A 22,840-nucleotide genomic window follows, 5' to 3' on the forward strand; every position below is an offset into this window, starting at 1 on the left:
ACACCATAGGAAAAGTATGTCTACATTGTTCCAAAAGTCAGAACCAGAGGGCTACTGTGTAGAGATGATAAAGGACCAGATGATGGGATGACAAAACAATTAAAGCTATACAACAGTGCAACTGATTTGGTTGCTAAGTAGGGAGTACCCTTCATAGGAAACTATTGACAGACATTAAATGAACTATAGATTCTATAGAATAGAATAATACTTTATGGGATAGAAGATTGGGCTAGGTATCATATAAGGTCCCTTTTAAACTTAAATTTCTATTGTTCTCAAATCATTACGAGAACTGTACTGTGGTGAATGAAAAACAGGTATAGGCTCAACAAATAATATGAAAAAGATGTATAGGGCTTCGCCTGCCCTTTCACTAGATGGCTCCCTATTCACAAGACGTTGTGGTACGCAGAATAAAGCACTCCTGAAGATGTCCAACTCTTAATCTCTAAACCTATGAATACGTTAGGTTACACAGAAAAGGGGAATTAGGGTTGCTAACCATCTGACTTTTATACAGGGAGATTATCCTGGATTATCCAGGTGAACCCAGTGTAATCAGAAGGGTCCTTAAAAGAGGAAGAAAGAGACAGAAGAAGAGAGTCAGAGGGAGACAGAACTATGGAAGAAAGGGACAGAGAGATGTAACGTTGCATTAAAATGGAGGGGAGGAGCCATGAACCAAGGAATGTGGGCTGCTGTTAAAAGCTTGAAAGAACAAGGAAATGGATTCTCCCCAGAGCCTCCAGAAAAGAAAGCAGCCTTGCCAGCACTTTGATTTTAGCCCTGTGAGACCTATGCCAGACTTCTAGCCTATAGAACTGTAAGAAAATAAAATCATATTGTTCAACCCACTAATTTTATAATAATTTTTTAAACGCAGCAATAGGAAACTAATACAATGATCTAAAACTGTGCCATCTAAGATAGTAGCCACTATGCACATGTGATTACTTAATTAAAATGAAATAAAAATTAAAATTCAGTTTCTCAGTCACAACAGCCACATGGCCAGTGGCCACTGTACTGGACAGTGCAGACAAACACTTCTGTTATCACAGAAAGTTCTACTGAACAGCACTGATCTCCTCAGTGACTCTCTTCAATTATGCTTTCAGGCCTATAACTTTCTGCAGGGCTATTTTTAAAGCCATAAGCCTCCTTTTCTTTCCTAGGTCAAAAGTAAAAACTATATGTTTCCAGGAGAAAATAAATAAAATGTCATAGATATAACTAAATCAAATAAGTTCTTGGCCTATTACAAAAAAGGAAATGCCATTCTGGTTTTACTGAGTCAAACCATGGGCTTTGTGGAAGATATTTTCATTGAGCTCAAAGGTTTTTATTTCAGTTTTCTCCTATATTTGTGGCTATTCCAGAAGGTTATAGTTGTAAGAAATAGGCAAATTGAGTAGCAAGATCACTACTGCAATTTAAAATTTGCAAAAATGTAAAAGGGATGTAAGTAATGACTATTGAATAAAAACAAATCAAAATCACATCCTCCTCTATAACTTTTCTGGGTTTTATTCACAGTACTAATATAATGAAACCTGAAGATGTAAAGCAAGTTAGTGTCGATGAATAAGGTCACGTTATTCAAAATTACACTACTGCTTATGAATCATAACTTCCCATTTTAACATTAGGCTGTCATCTTAAATGTATGCCTTCAAATGTTTTAAAAATTGGTCTTCACTCATGTAGACAGAACTTCATGTTCATCTTGATTTGAAATCAGTGAAATTTATTTCGTTGAAAGTCCCCCTCCAAAGTAGCCCCTAAGACTCTCTATCCCAATACCCTCCACACACTCACCCCCTCTACCCTCAAAAGCTAAGCCCCACTCTTCTCCAGTCACACAGGTCATGCTGATGCTTTTCCCCAAAGCTAACAAAATGCCCAATCATCCAAGTCACTCTGGAGATGAGAAATATAACAGGCAGCACAAAAGATAGCAGGCAGAGGCTGAAAACCACATAGCTGGCTTAAAAGGACAGAGTCATTGGTTCAAAACCAGGGACTTAAGAAAAATTCCATAGGTCAAGTAAGCATAACATTCCACAGGTTAAGAACAAAACAGTAAGTCTCGAGAAAAGAAAATTCAGGCAGCAAAGATCATGAATTAAAGCAGAGTCCAGGCAACAAGGACTGGATCACTAGCTGACAGCAAGGTTTCAGTATTACAGCTGTTGCTTCAGCCCAGGAAAAAGAGCCAGTCTCCAAACATGGACATGGCAGGCTATGTTAGCACAGACACCCGCGCAGGAATGAGAAATGATGGGAGAGCAGCATGGCCCACCAACCTTCGCACATCGATCATATTAGCATTATTAGAGCCATTATCAAAGAGAATACAGAAACCTCATTCATTACCAAAGGTAAGAATTGCATTAAATGAAGTAATATATTTCAGAATGAAACATGGAGAAGAGCATCACTAACCATACAAAAATATAATTAAAACCTGAGTAAAATAATGCCTATAATTGTGAAACATACCCCTGGGATTCTTTGGGCAAAGGCAAAAGAAGGATTCATATAAAGTTAGGGAAAGTGGCAGTACACAATCAAGAAGGGGATGGAGGACTTCCCTTGGCAGTCCAGTGGTTAGGACCCTGTGCTTTCACTGCAGGGGGCATGGGTTCAATCCCTGGTCCGGGGAACTAAGATTCCTCAAGCCATGCAGCACAGCCAAAGAAAAAAGAGAGATGGAAAAGAGAGAAAAGGCCTACTGGTAGACCTGAGTAGGCCAGGCTGCTGAGGTGGATACCAAACTCTGATGCAGCAGCCTCTGCAAATAACTTCTAGCAGCCATAGGTCTTAGGGTAGGAGCAAATCCATGCAAAGACACCATAGATGAAGAATTTGGATTCCTCTGCCCCCAGAAAGTTTCCCATGTGCTTGCTGATACCTGAAAGTCACCGTTTCAGTTATAGCCAAAATTCTTAAAATTAAGTGTCCACAGTTGCCATACAGAGAAGCTATGTGAGAAAAACTCTGCTTTCTGTTCTTACTCATCTTTCCTAAGGAGGATCTTTATTCCCACTCAAACACAGACATATTCCTTAGCTACTAAGCTGTCAGTGTGCTAGATGCTAGGGTCTCAAGCATCTAGTTTTAAAAGACAAAGTCCCGGCTCTCAAGGACAATAGAAGGAATGGACAAGAAAATGAATCATTAAAATATGGTAAATTAAGTTGAATTCCGTAGAGAGATTAGGCCCAAGGTAGATGCAACTATCTTTGGGCAACTGACAACAAAACTGTTTAGAGAGGCTATAGAAATTGGTGTAAATAACTCAGCCCCCCCTGCTTTTAAGATTCTTCCCTGTTCATCCTTTTTGTCAAGTCTTTAAAGTTGAAGTTCCCCAAGACTGAGACTCTCTTTTTTTAAGTCTATACTCTCTCCCTAATCAATTCATCAATACCCTTGACTTCAAATACCATCTACAGTGCTGTCACTCAAATGTGTATATTCACTTCAGACCTCTTCTCTGAGCCCAATAATATGTATACACAATTGTCTATTTGACATCTCCAACTGGAGATGTTTTATAGGTACTTCGACTTCAAGATTTCCAAAACTGAATGCCTGATCTTCAGAACCACAAAAGGTCACACTTATTTGTCTCCCTCCAATCTATAGAGCCACAAGATTGAGTTCCTGTTTACAGTTCTTCAATTGCTTCCCACTGCTCATAGGATAAAACTTTAAATCCCTACACACAGCCTGAAATCCCTCAATGTCCTGCCCTCTCCTACCTCTGTAGGCTCTTCTCATGTATTCTCCTACTCTTGAACTCCAGATATGTTGACTTTATCTCACACACTCCAACATGCCATGCTTTGTCCTGATTCCTCTGCCTGGAATATACCCTCCTTGCCGCCTTCAGTCAATTCTTACTTCTTCAGAGTTCAGTTCAATCAGTATTTTCTTAAAGACACATTCCTGATTCCCTGCACTAAGTCAAAAACTCTAGGAATACACTTCATAGCATTACCACAATTATAATTAAATAAGAACAAACATTTATTAAGCACCCACTATTAGACCAAACACTATTCTAGGTGATGAAGATTCAGCAACAGGAAAACAAGGTCTCCACTCTCTTGGAGCTACATATCTATATGACAAGAGAGATAGACAATAAGCAAATAGACCCCCCGAAAAGCAAGATAATGTTATGTAATAATATGGGGACAATAAAACAGGTGATGTGAGAGAAACTGGTTGGGTTAGGAACAAGGCCAAAGGAGAAAGTACTTCTCTAATCGGATTGTTCAGGGTCTGCTTTTCCTGAAGGAATGTAAACTTCAAAGGGCAGAGGGTTTGTCTGTTGCTATATCCCAAGTGCCTGGACATAACAGGTACTCAATGAATATTTAAGGAATAAATTATGAAATATATTACTTTCTACATAGGACTATTTTCCAATATGCCACAGAACAGCTGCAATCTCAGGGAAGTCACCTTTTTTATATTATAAGTTACATCACCAAAATACTTGTTCAAAATACTTGTTGAAAAGATGAATAAATGAAACAAAAATATCCACTTCCATAGGTCCCCGGGCATTTATAAGGTTCTTCATGGGCCAGAATCCCTTACATAATCTACCTCTCCAAGTCGGTGATTCTTGACCTCTGAACCCAACAACAGCCAAACAGACTACAGGGTATCCACACAAGTAGCTGATAACCTCTTTGTTTATCAAAGTGCTCTTGGTAAGTCAATAGTGCACTCTTATCCAAGCCAAATGGACCTTAATCTTATCAGACAGGACTAAGGGAAATAAACAATCTATACAGCAAACCATAAAATTCCATTCAGAAAGTGCCAATAGCCAGATTGGGAAACTGGATTATATACTATATACAAATAGTATATAATCAACTAGCAGGCAACTTAAAGGTTTTATGGCTTACCTAAAAAGAAAGAAAATATTGATTCCCAGATCAATTCATGTATTTCTCAAGATGTCGAATACTAGACTAGGTTATCTTGTAGATATGAAGCATTCACTTATTCATTTATGCACTCATTCATTCAATAAGCATTTACTGAGCACCAACCACTTGCTAGGGACCATGTAAGATACTGTGTATGGGATTTTATGAAGTGAGGAAACAAAACCAGTATAGCATAGTGGCAGTGTTTAGCAAATTGACAACATGGCTTAGAATGATGGCTGTTATGTCTAGCCAAACTTAGATGGCAAGGAGATATCTGTTATCATCTTTGCCAGAAAGAGATATATAATCGAGTCTCATTATTCATGGTAGTTGCGGTCTATAAAGTCGCCACAAACACTGAACCATAGCACACTGAATCATGGCTCCTAGGGAAATATAGGGTTAGGTTCCTGTGAACCTCCGGTTACAATGTTTTTGTCAACTTATCCATATACAACTTTGTTTTATGTGTGTTTCTTTTAAAGACTGACTATTGATTCACTAACATCGAACTTAACAGCCAATAGCACTATAACTCATGCCTGAACAAAGCTTATCTAACACGTGTACTTTCCACGTAAGGCCTCCTTGTACTTATGAACACTGGACAGGACTTCAGCACTACACTTGAGGGCCATTTTAAACAGTGTAATCACCCCCCAAAAAAGCACAAAAATGTGAAAAATATGGCATGAAATAGACCACAAAAGACACTTGTTTACAGTATGAGTGAAGAGAGAAGAAAAGGACAGGGAAGGAAAGGGAGGGGAAGGGAAGGAACCGACCATCCACAGGCAGAAGGAGCCTTCTTGTGAACTCCCCAACCCTGCAACTGCCCCTTCCCATGCCAGCAAGGGACTAGAGCATTGCCGTCTTGCCAACACTTCAGTTTTCAGTGGGTCACCAAAGAATCCAGGCTCCAGACAAAGTAAAGAGAGAGACAAGGAGCCAGGTGAGAATGACAATGCCAAAGCGGGGGCCTTCTCAGAGCAAACCTCCCACGTGCATGGCTGAGCTAGAGGAAGTCTGGGCCAGGGCCAGTGAGTAGAAGGGAACAGATACAATGGCCATCACACAAACAAAAGTTCCTTGGGTTGGGGATAGGGAAGTGGTCGGGAGCAAAGACACTCAAGCCCACCCCAAGTGGCAGGGCTTTAGCTGGCAACATGAAAACCCCCTCCTGCCAAGGTTGCCAAGGAACATGCTTGCAAAGCTGAGAGCATGTCATTCAGAGCGTCTTCCCAGCGAAACGTGTGTGGCGCATTTGCAGGCTGGCAGAAGCCCCACCTCAAATCTCCTCTTTGGAGCTTCCTCATCTTTCTGATCAGGACAAGAGGCCCTTTTTCACGGTTTTCATAGTATTAGATTCCAGTTAGATACGTTTAAACTTCCAAATTAAGCAGAAAAGTGCTTTGAAACTGTACTGCCTTCACTGAAAAAGATAGTTTGGGATTTAGAAGACATCAAACACTTAGCAGATTCAACACATCTAACTAACTGCAAATGACACTTGACGGCTACATTGGCCATTAGTTCTTGACTTATCACATCTGTCTCGAGTTATAGTAATAACCGCCTTTCAAGGATCTATGCTGTGGCCATCACTCTAGACACTTCCTAGAACTTATTTCATTTAATCTTCCCCCAAATGTCTGGGAGGTTGATATTAGAACCCATCCCCATTTCACAGTTAAGAAAACTGTGCGGAAAGTAATTTGCCAAAAATCATGTGGAAAGTAAGTGGTTGAGCAAGGTCCCAAACCCAAGTCAGCCTGACTTTAATATCTATATCCTTTGTATTATATTGTATATAACCAGGTAATTGTACGGTCTGCACTCAATGGAACACGGACTTGAGATGGTTTTATTTTCCCCAGTCCCTCCTGCCAGTTGTGCTACAAAGCACCATACCTTACTGTCCCTTAGTAACATCTGGGTGGATTCCACAACTTTCCAATCATTTTCAGTTATTAGAAGAGCCTCATCCCAGTTTTTAAGATTCGGACCTATTTGTTTTTTAGATTCCTGCTTCTCACCCAGTTTCAAGCGCTCCCTCTTCCATCTCCCCGGGGCCAGCCCCGCTTCAGGGCAGGTAAGGCCTTAGAGAGAGCAGGGGTCTGGTCTGCTCTTCCCCCCTCTCCGCCCTCCTGGTAGAGAGGAGACATGCTCAGCGCCCGGGGTACCTCCTCCCTTCCCCACCTCCCAGGCTTCCGTCAGCCAGTGCTTCGGAGCAGAGAGAGTGAGGTCCGTGAGGTGGCAGAGCTTGACCTCTCAGGCCGGCTGCCTGCGAGAGGCGGACAGCTTCAGGAGTCTATTCGAGTGTCCACTCTAGTGAGTCTGGCTCTCTCTGCTGCTGGTGGTCTTCGCTAATTTGGCAGTTTCCACCAAGAAGGTGCATGTGGTTTACTTGCAGAGATGCCTTGCTTCACTTCATCTCCGTCCGTGACTGAGAGTGCTCTCAGAGAGTGGGGCAACTGTGTTTCCATGTTGTCTTTGCCAGAGGTCCATGCCCCCAAGCATCTGCCCCATCCCCTAAATAGATGTCACCTGATCATCCCAAAACTCATGCCTCCCATTCTGCATTCTATGCTTCTTCTGTGAAGCCACAGGAACCATGAAAATCCTCTTCCGGGCCTTCCAGGTAGGGTGGGGGAGTTCCTCTGCCTTCTTAGACACCTTACCCTGCGGTGTCTCCATCAGCTTTGGCAGACTACCAGAGCCAGGCAAGAAGCAGCCATCAATCTCCAAGTTCACATATGCCCCTACGCTTCAGGGGGCCATGTCAGCCTCTCTCCTTCCTTCCCCACACTTAGCTCCACTCCATGCTAATGACAGCACCAAGGAGGGCCCCTGCTGCCCCATCTCATGCACCATCTAGCCAGGGTGAGAAGCCAGTCTCCTGGGACACCCCCAGGCTCTCATGAAGTAGTCCACATTTCACAGGGCTTTGAGGTCAGCAGGAAGCCACCATGGGGAAGGGAGGGAAACACCATAACATTTGGATATTCGGTCAGCAACTCACAACTGTAACTTTCTCCTCTCTACCCCATATCTTCTTTTATCATTTGGGAAGGGATGGGGGAGGTATGAGGTGATAGTTTAGAATGGGAACAGTTTGGCCACCTCTTACTGAGCTCTGGGGAAGTGTCTGACTCTACTTATTTGCGTCTCACTTTAAAATAAGAGGCGTTTGATACGTGGGTCCTAGTTACCGATTCCAAGGTAATAGGAAAAGTTCCACTCAATACATTGCAACATAAATTCTGACCAATTGCCCCATGCCTTTCAAATTTTGGTTGAATTTAGTGGAGTACAAATATGAAGCTGTGGTTATAGATTATTTCAAAAGATGTTGAAAGTCTAGTACCTCAGTGAAAACTGTATTTTAATGTTGTCTATTTGTCAGTGGAGTCAGAAGAATATCACTCAAATTGAAACTGATGAAGACAAATCTCCATCGTAAGTGGTAGTCCCAAATAAAGCCAGCCATCAAAAAGCCAAAATGGCCACACAAAAGGCGTCCTCAGCCCTCATTTAACAGGGCTGGCAGACTGGTGGCCAAGGGCCAAAAACTGCCAACAGGCATTTTTGTTTGAGTCACACAGCATTTTCAAAAATTGGAAACAAGTGCCAATTCATCAGGAGGTTTCATGTAAACTCCAAATCTCCCAGGATGGGCAATACTGGTCACGCATCCCCACACAGTGACAGCTGCAGAAGCCGAGCAGTGGCTTTCCCCTTTAGCCTGGGCAGGAGCTCTCCAGTTCATGACCAGCCCTCTTCAGTCATTGGTGCTATCCTGGCCCCCAGAGATGTTTGTCTGTAGATCATGGCACTTCTCCTTTGCCTGTTCCCTCTGCAAATGCTTTTTTTTAACTCAATTATTCTTGCATCAAAACTCTAGTCATCAAATAAACTCAACCCATATTTTCCCTCAATATCTTCCTTGGCCTCCATTCTCTACCAGAATCATATCTCCCGAAAGATTAAACCTCTTCCATACAGCAGAGCCCAGAAGACCCTGACCCCATACTTTGCCGGTTCTGGGGGTCAAGGCTCTGCTCTCCCCTTCTCTGGCATTCTCGCTCACGGAACCACCCCTGAAGGAGACATCCAGAGGGAGAACGTCCCTCTTCCTGCCAAGTAAACTCAACCCTACTTGTCCAGATCCTGTCTACCTTGGCCAGTTTCATGGCACCCCTCACTCTTACATCTCTAGTCTCTGTCTCCAAACTGTTTCCTTCCACTCTCTCACCTGGTGCTACAAATCTTCTCTGCCTGGTAACAGAGTTACTTGACTGGACCACCTGCTCGACTTGCCATTCATTCCATTCCTTCTTTTCATTGCCACGCTGCTCACTATGGCTCCATTTCCTCCCCACCCTCCTCCTCCTAATTCTCCGCAATGTGCCTTTCAAGGCCCTCCAACCAGTCACACACCCACGGTGCTGCGATGTGTTATTAAACATCAGGAACTCCAGGTTGCCAAAAGGCCCTTCTCCTGACCTCTCTGAGCTATGGGTTTTATGGGTCAATCATGCTTCTCAAAATTTTCTCCTACTTTCACCCCAATGACATCAATCTGTCCTGGTTCTCCCATCTCTGGTGGCTCCTTCTCTGTATTCTCAACAGACCCCTCTCTGTCTCCTTCCTTCCCTCAATCCACCTTTTTTAACCCTATTAAGGCCAAGTCTCACAACAAAATGAATGGTGGCTCTCACTGTGAAGTATGGTAAAAACTCACAGGCTATGGAAGGCTCACCCTTTATTAAGAACTACAACTTCAGGACTTCCCTGGCGGTCCAGTGGTTGGCACTCCAGGCTTCCACTGCAGGGGGCACGGGTTTGATCTCTGGTCGAGGAACTAGGATCCTGCATGGCATGCAGTCTGGCCAAAAAAACAACAACAACAACAACAAAAAACTACAACTTTATTCAGAATAGTCCTAATATTCACTTACAAGTAAGTATGCAATCTTGCACTTCTACTGAAAGCCTGAAGGAGTCAGCCAGACCAGACCATTCATTTGTTGTTTCAAGCTTGTCTTAGGTACATTCCTGCCTTTACTAATGTCATAGTCACTGCTGGAATGCCCTCTTTCTCAGTCATATTGCACCCTTCCTTTCAGATTCAGCTCAAGATTCATTTCCCAGAGACAACTCCAACCACAGAGACCTTGCCCTTCTCCAAAATTATAGGACTTATTAATAGCATCACTGTCTTACATTTAATCATATGCAATTGTGTGTTTTTATAAATCCCAGCTCCTTCACTGGTTTCCAAAGGAAATCCACTCAACAAACTTTTATCATGAGTTTTATGGTTTTACTAATATACAGAGAGAGAATAAGGAAGGGTCACATTGCACAGAACACAGAATTTCACATGAGAAATACCCATTTGGCTTTCCTCTCCCTAAAGCCACCTCTCATACCACCATCGATGACCCTCTTGACCATCCTGCCTTTTAAATTCATTCTTGCAGAAACCTGAGGACTAGCCTGGCCTTGGAGCCTAACTCTTGCCCAAGCTTATCAAAGCATCATCTCAAAAGACACATTTCTCCTAGCACAGTAATTCTTACACCTGTTACCAAGATGCTCCACTTTTTTAACTTATTTTTTTAAACTTGTATCATTGTTCAAATGTAGTTCTTAAGTCCTCAATTAAATTATAAACATCTTGAGGAATACTGGTAATTAGTAGTAGTAGTAGTAGTACTAATGATACTAATAGTGATAGTAAACACTCTGAAACCTCTAGAACAGTGTTATCCACAAAGGTAGTATTCTGTAAAGGTCTGAACGTACAAAGGGAGGTGATGCAAACAGAAACACCAGTGTAGTGGATTAAACCCCAAAAAGTTTTGTACATATCTTAACACCCAGAACCTAACTGAGACCTTACTTGCAAAAAGGACCTTTGTGGATATAAAGTTAATGATCCGAAAGCAGCCTGAATTACTTGGGGGGGGTCTTAGATTTAATGACAAGTGTCCTCATAAGATACAGAATAAGAGATGCAGAACACAAAGGATAAGGCCACGTGAAGATGGATGTAGAGATGGGGAATTATGTAGCCACAAGCTAAGGAATACCTGGAGCCACCAAAAGCTGGTACATGCAGGAGGATTCTCCTCTAGAGTCTCGAGAGGGAGCACAGCCCTGCCAACACCTTGATTTGAGACTTCTGCCCTCCAGAACTATGAAGGAATAAGTTTCTGTTCTTTTGAGTCACCAACTTCGTGGTAATTTAGCAGCTCTAGGAAACAAATACAACCAGCTTCTACAGATTTATTCTTCCACTAGAAAAATACTCCTCAAGAGGTTGTTATATACAAAATAGACACTGCGCTAGCATTTTAGATACATAAAGATGTCTTACACATGGATCTTGCCTTGGGAAAGTTTATATTCCTAAAGCAATTACGGTTACCTCCTGGATTTGGGGTGTCAGTTGCTAGCAGGACATTTTATTTTGTGTTTCATAAAAGGCCACAGATATAGTCATATATTTATGTCATGAGAACAGGAAGTCATAATGTGGCTCTTAAAAGATATGTGGGAAGAGTACGCTAAGCCAGCTTTTCCTAATTCCTGCCATTATCAGGAGAGACCGTGAGAGTCTGAACAAGTCAACAACTACAGCATCTAAAAAAGCAGGGCACACATCATTCCCCTTGCATTAGATATGTAACCCTGTGTCACAGCTCTAACAGGGGTACAGAAAGATGTCAAAGAGAGCACTTGTGGCTACAAATCTGAGACAAAACCAGCAGAGGACAGCTTTCCAAAGTGCCACACCCTGATAGAAAAAACTAACAACCTCTTGCTTGGAATGAATAGTAGGAGCATTAAGTGGCAGCAGATTTCCTGGACCAAACTTAGCACAAAAGAAAGAAGGTGGCTGGGAATAAATAACAAATTAAATATACAAGCCATATTTTCAGAAAGCTAAAGATGAAGGACTGGGGAAGAAAGTAAAAGCTAAAAAACCATACTCACCCATAAAATCCCATGTCACAAAGGACAATAGTTGTTAGCCTGGAACATGGCATTAGTCCCTCTCCCTTACAAACCTTATACAAATAACTGATCCAGAAAGTACATGCCTCATTTAAAGATGACTATAAAAAGGAAGGGAAGGGAATTCACTGGCATTCCAATGGTTAGGACTCAGCACTTTCACTGCCAGGGCCTGGGTTCGATCCCTGGTCAGGGAACTAAGATCCTGCAAGCCACACAGCACAGCCAAAAAAAAAAAAAAAAATTACATAAAAGCCACAAAGGAGGAAAAAAAAAAAGTGACATAAAAAAAATATTGCCACAGAACAGATAAAAACTGTGGCCAAATATAATGTCACAAAACCAGAACTAAGCAAACGCCTCTATGAAACAAAAACTCAATGTAAATACACAAGAGCTCAAGTTAAATAAAGGAAATAGAAAGAGATGAATTACATATTGATAAATTCATAAATAGAAGAGAAAAATCAAACCATCAGAGAAATGAAAATCATATTCGAGACAGCCCAAAGAGACTGCTGAAAACAAAGTAAGGATCATGAAGGACACAAATGAGAAAAGTGATCAGAATGAAATGTAAATGCAAGTTAAAAATAATTACATCAAAAATAAAAATAAATGGTTACAGCTAAAATGAAATATATGGAATTCAAAGAATGGAATCAAACATATGCATAGCTAGTGTCCCCAAAGAGCATAACCAAAACAATGGAACAGGAGTCAATCCATATTTATTTCCCTGTCTAGAGAAAAATCCTCAAAGAAAGACATTAAGACCAAGTATTTTGTATCCAACAAAACTGTTGCTGAAGTATAATGACAGCTGACAAACATTTTTTGAGCGTGCAAGGACCCAAATAATTGATTCCCTCCCTCCTCTTCACCATCCCTAGAAGAAATGCTAGTACATTAACTTCAGCCAATCAAGAAATAAATGAAAAAACTCTGGCAAAAATGACTAATAGTAGTACTGAAGTCACAACAACTAAGACCAAAAAAATATATACAGATTATGGTTATAGGATAGAATGAATAAGTTATAAGCCCTAATATGTAGCAATTTGTAATCAACAAGTTAAGAGAACAAGGGGGCAAGAAAGTGGTAATATCCTTCTGCTGGTTTCCTCATCTTAAAGAGGCAGGGATAGGAGACACCAATATGTAGGTCCCACCTACACAAATCTATCCTCCCCTGCTTCTTTTTTGGTAGAGCTAGGAGGGGCTCTCCCCTGATCCAGGGAACAGATCTAAGCCAGGCTTTGTAAGTCTATTTGCCTTAACAATAACACTTTAGCATGAACATGTGATTCAATTCTAGCCAATGAGGCATGAGGAGACATTTGTTTCTTTGCTCTTATGAATAAATGTGAGAAGCCGAAACAGCACATTCTTCTGTATCTTGCCATAGCTTCATAGCTACCCCATGCCTATAATCGAACCAAAAAGAGATAACCATGAAGATAAAGCCTACATGCTGAGAACTGCAAAGTGAAAAGATGGAAAAACCTAGGTCCTGAAGACACTGTTGAGATACTAGAACTATCCTACCTCTGGACATTTATTATTGAGATAACAAATGTCTTTATTGATTAAGCAATCATTAGATGAATTTTCAGTTACTCACTGATGAAAACATTCTGATATACTAGCAGTCAAAAGATATCATTTAAAACTGATAAATCAAGCATTAGAATTATACGTTTTAAATGTATGAAATGTATTTAAATGTAGAATTATATTAAATGTAAAGAAATAGACACAAAGAAATATAATACCATCAATTTGGGGGTAGAGGTAGTGGAAAGAAGTGGAAATTGCCAAGTTCATCAATGTTCATAGTGAGAAGAGAGAGAACTATGTAAAGATATGGTCATAAGGGTAACTGTTAGAACAAAAATACAAATCTTCCAAATTATCATAAAATACACAATACCCATAAAAGCAGAAATACAGTTCATATTGTATATTTAAAAACAAACAAAAAATGACAGAACTGAAAGCAAACATTTATTTCCAAAAATAGACATGGCCCAAACATAACTACTTAAAGAAAAAAAGGACTCAGACTGAATCTCAAAGCAAAATCCAACTGTCTGCAGCATATAAGAGGAGGCTGAAAATAAAAGGAAGGGCAAAGGCTCTAACAGGCCATAGCAAATAAAAGAAAACAAGGTTCATGATATTAATATCAGATGAGTTTGAATGTGGAATAAAATGCATTAAATGAAAAAAAGAAACTTTATAATGTTAAACAGTACAATCCAAAATGAAGATTAATTGTTACAAATATCTACGTACCCAGCAACATAGCATTGCTATAAAGAAAAACATACAAAAAATTCAAGTTTTAAACTAGAAAATATAATCTCAGCAATAGGAAACTTAAATTCTTTTCTTTCAGTACATCACAGAACAAGCAGACAAAATATATCTCAGAATAAAGAAAACATAAATAAGATAATGTATTCCTAAGTGATATACTCTGAAAATAGAGAATACACCTTCTTTCCAAGTTCCCATGATACATTTACAAAACTGACTGACTATCTGGAAACAAAGAAAACTTTAGCAAGTTCCAAAAAAGGAGAAGCAATATAGACATCTGTGATCCCAATGCAGTAAAACTTTAAAATAACAAAACTAGAACATAAAAAATACTCTACCATATTTTAAAATTCTGTTAACTTTTGGAACCTTCCTACACTGTAGGTGGGAATGTAAGTTGGTACAGCCAGTACGGAAAACAGTATGGAGGCTCCTCAGAAAACTAAAAATAGTATTACCATATGATCCAGCAATCACACTACTGGGAATATACTCAGACAAAACTATAATTCAAAAAGATACATGCACCCCTATGTTCATAGCAGCACTGTTCACAGTAGCCAAAACATGGAAACAACCTAAATGTCCATCGACAGATGAATGGATAAAGAAGATGTGGTACATATATACAATGGAATACTACTCAACCATAAAAAAGAATGAAATAATACCATTTGCAGCAATGTGGATGAAACTAGAGATTATCATACTAAGTGAAGTAAGTCAGAAAGAGAAAGACAAATACCATATGGTATCACTTACATTTGGAATCTAAAATATGGCACAAAAGAACCTATCTACAAAACAGAAACAGACTCAGACATAGAGAACAGACTTGTGGTTGCCAAGGGGAAGGGGGAGAGCTAGAGGGATGGACTGGGAGTTTGGAGTTGGTAGATGCAAACTATTACACTTAGAATGAATAAACAACAAGGTCCCAATGTATAGCACAGGGAACTATATTCAGTATCCTGTGATAAACCATAATAGGAGAGAATATTAAAAAAGAATGTATATATGTATAAAACTGAGTCACTTTGCTGTACAGCAGAGATTGGTACAACACTGTAAATCAACTATACTTCAATATAAATAAATAAATAAATAAATAAAATTCTGTTAACTTTTGCATCAAAGATGAAATCAAAACTGAAGATGTAGAACATCTAGAAGATAATGACAGAAAAAGAACTATATAGATTTAAAACACTATATAGGAGAACAGGATAACTATATTATTTAGAGGATATAGCTAAAAATATTAAGAAACAAGGAAGAATGAAAGAGATGATTTATGCACTCAACTCAAGAAGGTAAAATAAAAGGAAAAAAAGAGAAGACAGTAGGAAGAAATTAATAAAAATAAATATTGAAATTAATGAATTAGAAAAACAGAACATGGTAGAATTAACAAGTAAACCAAAGAACTGTTTCTTGGGTGAAGGGGAAGGGGGGAATACAAAAGAAAACCTTTAACTTGCCTAATTTTTTTAGTTAGGAGGAAAGAAACAATGATGAGAAAAATCACAAAACATAAGAAATTAAAAGAATCCTAAAATACCATTTTGCTAATTCCACGTGAGTAAATTTGAGAACTAAGATGAAATAGATTATTTTCTAAGAAATCTCACCCCAGATGGGAATGAAAATTTAACAGACTAATGTCCATAGAAAAAGTAGGACAAGTTGTTCAAACATTTACTCCTACCAAGACAGTTCAACACACAGCTGGTTTCACAAGGGGAATCCTGACAAATCCTTAAGAAACAGATAACCTCAATGCCATTTAAAGTGTTTCAGAGCATAGACAAAGAAGAAAAGCCTCAAAATTATATTTATGAAGATATAAAACTCCAATAAAGGTAGTGTAGAAAAAAGAAAACTACAGCCCAAACTCATTTATGAATTCTGATGAAAACTTCTAGATGAATATTTGCAAACAGAATCCAGGATCACATTAAAGTATATTAATACCATTACCAAGTGGCGTTTATTCCCAAAGTAAAAGAATAATTCAAAAATTAAAAATTGATTAAATAATTTTCCATTTTAATAGTAAAAAACAAAATTTAATGACCATCTCCATAGACTATGAAAAAGCTTTTACTGAGGGGCCAGTGTTCATTCAAATGGCGGTGCAAAGGAAATCCTTGGAAAAGGAGCTCCAAACAAGAAAGCTCAGTGTAGTCAAGCAGAATTGGTAGCAGCAACAGGACCCAAAGTGAACTTCTAACAGCATTCGGGACAATGAGAAACACAGGAATGGTGCCCTGAGAACCCTTTGGAGTTCACTGTTTTCTCACCAGTGTGGAGGGCCATTGAACCAAGGCAGCCCTAGAGCCCCCTTGGAAGGGACCTTACCAAGTGGTCATGACCACTGACACTGCTGTGAAACTAGTGGTCATGACCACTGACACTGCTGTGAAACTAGAATCTTTGGGTACACATCTCACAGCTAAAGAAGGCTTCACCTGACACCTGTACAAACTCTGGAGACCTCCAAATCAAACTGACAAAGAAGAGAAGTAGCTGACATCAAGGTAGATTGATTCTACCCAAGATGCTGGGCCAAATTTTCATACTTTAACTAAACACAAAACCCTTTCTTCTTTTTCATTCCTTTACTCTGGCACTGACGTGGAAAAATAATGCCATCATCTGTATCTCCCAGGGCATTGCTGGGGGATGGGAGAGGGGTAACCTCTGGAATTTAGGATAATGCTTTATTTCAGGCTAGGGAAAATCTAACTGACCCCAGACTTGAAGGGGCAATTATGCCCTGACAGGATTTATCTTTGTCTGGGGTGGTTATCATTCTCCTTGAACCTAGATGGTTAGTGCACAGCTGGGCAATGCCTTTTAGGTTATCTAGCTGTGCCCCTAACTGTTCTAGAAAGGACCTATTGGGATGCTTTCCATGATTCAAGGTTCACTAACCTTGGTAGAGCCCTACTTCCCTGGTTAGGAGTTAATACAAATGACAATATGATCAGGAACCCTTCCTTAACTCTTAGAGACATTGTAGATTCTGTTGCTAGACACTAGCTGCCCAACAAAAATCTTTAAGATACTCTGGCTAAGGGTGTTCTTGATAATAAGATAGCCCTTGTTCCTCTCTTTTAGCTGAGCAAAGAGGTGTCTACACTGTGGCCAACACTACCTGCCGTACCTGGATTGACACTTCTGAGGAAGTTGAAACTCAGTTACATAAGATCATGAAACAACCCACTTGGCTTAAAAGAGTGACTTCTTCAGGAGGGTCTTCCTTTGACTGGTTTGAGTCTTAGGGACCATGGCTCCAAAGTGCACGAGAAACATAGGGAATTATCCTTCTTATTATAATCATGATAATCTCCCTGGAGCACTGTATTCTCTCAAAAACTTTAAATCTAGGTTCACGGCCGCTAACCACCAGGCAATGATCTCCCTAAGACTGGAACACTGGAAAAGGAATGAAGAGAATGACCAACTTAAGACATGTGAACCTGGAACTGTGATCTATGGATGTCATGGGAATTAAGCAAAAATACCATGCCACACCAAGGATCAACAAAGCTTCAGAGTGGTAGCTGAGAGTGATGCTAATACCTTAATTTTTTATCACATCTCTCAATCAAGCTGAGAGTTTGACCAAAAGGGAGGAATTATTAAAGAGAAAACCATAGGCCCAAAATGGTGTTACTTGTGCCAAAGCCCACGTCAGCAAACCAAGACTTAATACCTGATTTAATTGCAGTTTCAACCTTCCCCAGGAATGTAATCTTAATCAACCAGTCTGAAATTTTCCTGTGAGAACCAAGGAGGTAATCTGTCACACGTGGGCCCTTCCCCATCCACCTCTCACCACCACCACAGGAAGAAGAGTCAATCTGCATGACAAAACCCTTGCCAATCCCTTGCCCCACAAAAGAAGGTATCCTCACCTAAAAATAATCCTTTCTTTTCTTTTACTAATAGCTCCCCGTGACCCACCTTTCCTGGGAGCGCTCTTCTAGTTTGCTAGATGGGATGCCATCAGATTCATGAATTGTTGAATAAAGACAATTAGATCTTCAAAAAAAAAAAAGAAAGGAAGAAAAGGAAGGGATGGAGGGAGGGATGGAGGAGAAAGAAAAGTTTTTGCTAAAATTCAACATCCTTTTTGACAAAAATTCTTACTGTATACTATACTAAGAATAGATGAATTCTCACTTAACATGATAAAACATCCCTATTGCATCTCAAAAGCCAGCATATCATGCTTAATGAAAAAAGTATTAGTATTCTTATTAAAGTCAAGTTGAAGACAAGGATGTCTACTATGACCACTATTAATTTTTTGAGGGTCTTGGATAATAAAATATAAAAATATATTATCCAATATTTTTAGACAATAAAAAATAATTAGGTATAAAATTTTAAAGGATAAGGTGAAATTATCATTATTTTTGGATAATATGATTAGTTACCAGGACAACACTGGAGAACCAACTGAAAAACTATATAATCAATAAGAGAAATCACTAAAGTAGATAAATATAAACATAATATAGTGACATAACTACTCTTCATATACACAGAAAAGACTGATAGGAGTTTTAAAAGAAGAGTACATTGCAACCAAAAGTTAAAATAGCTAGTTTCAGGTATACAGCAAAGTGATTCAGTTATACATATACATATATTCATTCTTTTTTAGATTCTCTTCTCATATAGGTTATCACAGAATACTGAGTATATAGTAGGTCCTTGTTGGTTATCTATCTTATATATAGTAGTATGTGTGTGTTCATCCCAAGGTCCTGATTTATCCCTCCCCCCTCACCTTTCCCCTTTGGTAACCATAAGTTTGTTTTTGATATCGGTAGGTCTGTTTCTGTTTCGTAAATAAGTTCATTTCTATCTTTTTTTTTAATTAGATTCCACATATGAGTGATATCATATGCTATTTGTCTTTCTCTATCTGACTTACTTCACTTAGTATGATAATCTCTAGGTCCATCCATGTTGCTGCAAATGGCATTATTTCATTCTTATTTATGGCTAAGGAATATTCCACTGTACAGATGTACCACATCTTTATCCATTCCTCTGTCAATGGACATTTAGGTTGCTTCCATGTCTTGGCTATTGTAAATAGTGCTGCAATGGACATTGGAGTGCATGTATCCTTTCAGATCATGATTTTCTCAGTATATATGCCCAGGAGTAGGATTGCTGGACCATACGGTAGTTCTATTTTTAGTTTTTTAAGGAACCTCCATACTGTTCTCCATAATGGCTGCACCAATTTACATTCCCACCAATAGTGTGGGAGGGTTCCCTTTTCTCCACACCCTCTCCAGCATTTATTGTTTGCAGACTTTTTGGTGATGGCCGTTCTGACCGGTGTGAGGTGATACCTTATGGTAGTTTTGATTTGCATTTCTCTAATACTTAGCAATGTTGAGCATATTTTTATGTGCTTTTTGGCCATCTGTATGTCTTCTTTGGAGAAATGTCTATTTAGATCTTCTGTCCATTTTTTGATTGAGTTGTTTGTTTTTTGACATTGAGCTGCATGAGCTGTTTGTATATTTTGGAGATTAATCCCTTGTCGGTTGCATCCTTTGCAAATATTTTCTCCCATTCTGTGGGTTGTCTTTTCATTTTGTTTATGATAATGCTTTTAAAAAGAGACAAAAGAGACAGGAGGCGGGGCCAGCGCCTTTGCCGGTGCTGGAGCCGCCAATGGAGCCGGCTTGGCTTGCGGGCTCCGCTGCGGAGCAGGAGGTTGGGCCGCAGTTAAAGTCGCGTCGGCTCCTGGTCCCTGGCCCTTCAGCGGCATGGCGTGCGGGGCGACGTTGAAGCGGCCCATGGAGTTTGAGGCGGCGCTGCTGAGCCCCGGCTCCCCGAAGCGGCGGCGCTGTGCCCCTCTGCCCGGCCCCACTCCGGGCCTCAGGCCCCCGGACGCCGAGCCGCCGCCACTGCTTCAGACGCAGACCCCACCGCCGACTCTGCAGCAGCCCGCCCCGCCCGGCAGCGAGCGGCGCCTTCCAACCCCGGAGCAAATTTTTCAGAACATAAAACAAGAATATAGTCGTTATCAGAGGTGGAGACATTTAGAAGTTGTTCTTAATCAGAGTGAAGCTTGTACTTCGGAAAGTCAGCCTCACTCCTCAGCACTCACAGCACCTAGTTCGCCAGGTTCCTCCTGGATGAAGAAGGACCAGCCCACCTTTACCCTCCGACAAGTTGGAATAATATGTGAGTGTCTCTTAAAAGACTATGAAGATAAAATTCGGGAGGAATATGAGCAAATCCTCAATACCAAACTAGCAGAACAATATGAATCTTTTGTGAAATTCACACATGATCAGATTATGCGACGATATGGGACAAGGCCAACAAGCTACGTGTCCTGAAGCTTTCTTGCATATCTGGGTACCAGGTTTGACCTCAAGAGATGGCTGCTGTACACTTTTTGCAACTGGTTTGATACCACATTTCAGCTCCAACTTTGCATCCTGAGAACACTTAAATGTTTCTGCAGGTCCATTTTATACAACTTGAAAGACCTTAAAACTTTCCGGTTGCCACAGGCATATCTTTCTTTTCTGCTCATCCAATAAACAGCTGTGCCCTACTGTGATAGATTTTCCAAACAAAAATACCTGGAGCAGCAGTTTAGCAAAATATGCCCTCAGTGGCACTCAACAAATGGAGTTTCCCCAAGCACAGTTCTGTAAGAAGTGTGTGTGAGAGTGTGTGTATGTGTGTGTATGTATTTTAAGTTATTATTTGTATTGTGCAAATTTTTTTGATCTTGGGGATTCTGGCTGTGAATTTGATGCACGACAATCATGGTTAAAAACATTTCCTTGGTCTACAGAAGATCATTAATGTTTTGTGACCATATAAGTTGTAACAGTGGATTGTTTTCTGTGTAGGTGTTACTGTTAAATACAGGGACTGTTTCCAGGCACAGAATATGAATCATAAGTTAGGATGGACATTAGATGTGATTATGACGACATGGCGAAGGTCTGTGGTCCTAGGTCTACAAATGCGTGGTGAGGAATTAGAACAAACCCGAGACAGGCCATTTGACACATGACTCTGCCTAGCTGTGTTAGAACATTACTTTGACTCCAAGCCTTAAAATACCCACGTGGAGTCTGTGCTCACCTCATTCACACAAGGAGCTCCCTGGACACTGAACCTCTAAGAAGGAAAGGAATCTCCTCTGGAGCAGGAGCAGCAGGGTTTGCTTGGGAGCTTGACAAAGGTGAGCATGGGGCTGGGCCATGCCCCGGAGGCACTGCTACTTGGGAGGCGCCACTTCACCTTTGTATCAGTTATTAAAATAGAATTTGGATCCTTTGGTCAGGTTCCCCCAAATTCTTTTAAGAGATGTCCATGTTCAATTGCTTGAGCTTTGTTTTGGCAACCCCCTGCCTGAAGTTGCTTACAGACTGTTCTTCACCTTATTTCCAAGGCTGAGGAACAGAAAGTAGCCTCTGTTTTGAGGAGGTGGAAGTTAAGTATACATTTATTTTTTACTGTGACTTGTTCAGGACCACGTTTTACAAAATGCCTTGTTTCCTTTATTATTATTTCTGGAAAGGAAAGTTCTATTAAAATTGTTTTAGTTTGAATATAGAATAGTTTTTTTAATTAAGGCTTATTTTGAAAAAAACGGTTTAATTCAAATGTATGCCAGTACCTTCCAAAGTAAGGTAATATTCAGAGACAGTTGTCCTTATCAGATGGCTTAGAGAAGTTTCTGGAATATTCACATTCGAAGATTCCTTATTAATGAATGTCTTTGACTTAAATCTAACCAAAAACTGCAACATTATTCTTTGTACATTTTCATTATATAGCGTTAACAAGCTTAGTTGCAAACAAATAAAATACTTAAGCTATTTGTTTACCTTGCCTTCTTAAAAAAAAAAAAAAAAAAGACAAAAGATATGGACAGTTCACAGAAAATACAAATGGCTCTTAAATTTAGGAAAAGATGCTCAACATCATTCACGATGAGATAAAAACCAAAACAGTATACAATTTCCCTCCATCAGATTGCTAAACATCATAAGTTTTGGTACACATGGTGGTGACAAGGGAATAGGGAAATAGGCACAGTTACATATTGCTGCTGGGAGGGTACAATTTCTATAGAGAGCATGCACTTTTTAACACAAGAATTCCTCTTCTAGAAATTATCCTATAGATATACTCAAACAAAATGATCTATACACAAGGATATTCATTTTTATATAGTTTATAATAGCAAAAGTTTTTGGAAAAGCCTATATGCCTATGTATAGTAGACTAAGTAAATTAGGGTACATTGTAAGGTAAAACATGAAGCTATTAAAAAGGACGAAATGCTCTCTCTGAACAAATACTGAACAGCCTCAAGATGAAATGTCAGAAAAAGAAAACAAGGCACAGAAAAAAAGTGTATAGTAAGCTACCATTTAACTACCAAAAAAAAAAAGAATATGCTGTCTCCTGAAGGATACACAAGACGCTGATAACAAGGGGTACCTCTTAGAACAGGGGGG

At 39.9% G+C, this 22,840-nt stretch overlaps 1 protein-coding gene and 1 pseudogene across 10 annotated transcripts in view; one reads left to right on the forward strand and one right to left on the reverse strand.

The window, feature by feature from the left end:
• CPQ (carboxypeptidase Q) overlaps positions 1-22,840 on the reverse strand; it is a 500,068-nt gene that overhangs the window by 449,082 nt on the left and 28,146 nt on the right. The gene's annotated exons all lie outside the window — the stretch shown is intronic.
• LOC309615017 (akirin-1 pseudogene) lies at positions 20,007-22,157 on the forward strand (annotated as a pseudogene). Its single transcript has one exon. The product of its transcript is annotated as an akirin-1 pseudogene (transcript).

The sequence above is a fragment of the Balaenoptera borealis genome, assembly GCF_965194805.1.
Source record: "Balaenoptera borealis genome assembly, chromosome: 17".
Lineage (NCBI taxonomy): Eukaryota > Metazoa > Chordata > Mammalia > Artiodactyla > Balaenopteridae > Balaenoptera > Balaenoptera borealis.